At 43.5% G+C, this 1,237-nt stretch overlaps 1 protein-coding gene across 1 annotated transcript in view; it reads left to right on the top strand.

Moving 5' to 3' along the window:
- The window catches only part of Acat1 (acetyl-CoA acetyltransferase 1), a 29,475-nt gene that overhangs the window by 16,366 nt on the left and 11,872 nt on the right, over positions 1–1,237 (top strand). The window lies entirely within an intron of this gene.

Raw genomic sequence — 1,237 nt, 5'->3', positions numbered from 1 at the left:
CCAGCCTGGTCTACAAAGTGAGTTCCAGGACAGCCAGGGCTATACAGAGAAACCCTGTCTCGAAAAACCAAAAAAAAAAAAAAAAAAAAAAAGTATTTATTTTATGAGTACTTGCCTTGCATGAATGTATGTGCAGCACATGCATGCCTAGTGTACATCGAGGTCAGAAAGGATTATTAGATATCTGTTGAATGGTTCTGAACCACCATCTGGATGCTGTGGGTTAAACCTGGGTTCATGGCAGAGCATCAAGTGATCTTAACCATTGCACATTTGTCCAGACTGTTTTGTTTTTGTTTTTGTTTTTTTGAGACATCTCTGTTTTAAGGGTTTCTGTTTAGGTTTGACTGTCCTGGAACGTGCTCTGCAGACCAGGCTGGCCAGGAACTCCCAGAGATCCACTTGTCTCTGCCTCCCAAGTGCTGGGATTTAAAAAGGCGTGTGCCACCACAGCCTGGACCCTCTTATTTTTTAAAATGTTTATTTTCATTTATGTGTGTATGCTTGTGTAAACAAAAGCCACTTGTGAACATGTCCTGTGTCGACCAGGAGAGATGCTGGATCCCCTGGAGCTCGAGTTCCAGGTGGCTAAGAGCTGTCTGATGTGGGTGCTTGAACTGAACTCCAGCCCTGAGATTCTTTTCCATGCAACATATGCTGAATTTTAGCATTTATGAGATAGAGCAGGAGAATGCAAGTTTGAAGCCTGTTAGTTAAATCTTCTCTTTACCTAAGAGTGAGGAAGAGACAGGCTGCTCAGGGACTACCCTGTGACATTCAGAGGCTGTTTTCTGTCTGGATTTAAGAACTAATACTTCATCAGTTTTAAGATAGAAGGATACTGAAACAGCCACAGATACAAAGTTACAGGGCAGGGGTGAGAAAGACAGAGGTCTTATTAGATCTTCTTTATTCCTGGGTGTTATACCTACTGTGTATCACAACCAAACCAAGTAAGTGGCATGCTTCCACATCACTTCTCACAAACGTCAAGAAACACACGTATGGGCTGGAGAGAGACTGACTGTGCCCCCAGCGCCCCTGTGTAGCTCACCACCATCTCTACTACAGTTCCAGGGTCGTAGAGGCCCTCTTCTAGCCTCTGTGGGGATTAGGCCACATGTGTACACAGTACATGGTACACAGATACATATGCAGGCAAAACACTCATGCACATAACATACAGAAAATGGAAACGGGGGGGAAAAACCCCCATACTTTTTTTTTTTTTTTTTTT

The sequence above is a fragment of the Mus pahari genome, chromosome 10 (genome assembly GCF_900095145.1).
Source record: "Mus pahari chromosome 10, PAHARI_EIJ_v1.1, whole genome shotgun sequence".
Taxonomy (NCBI): Eukaryota; Metazoa; Chordata; class Mammalia; order Rodentia; family Muridae; genus Mus; species Mus pahari.
The sequence above is the reverse complement of the archived record's forward strand: the minus strand, read 5'-3'. Positions and strand labels throughout refer to the sequence as shown.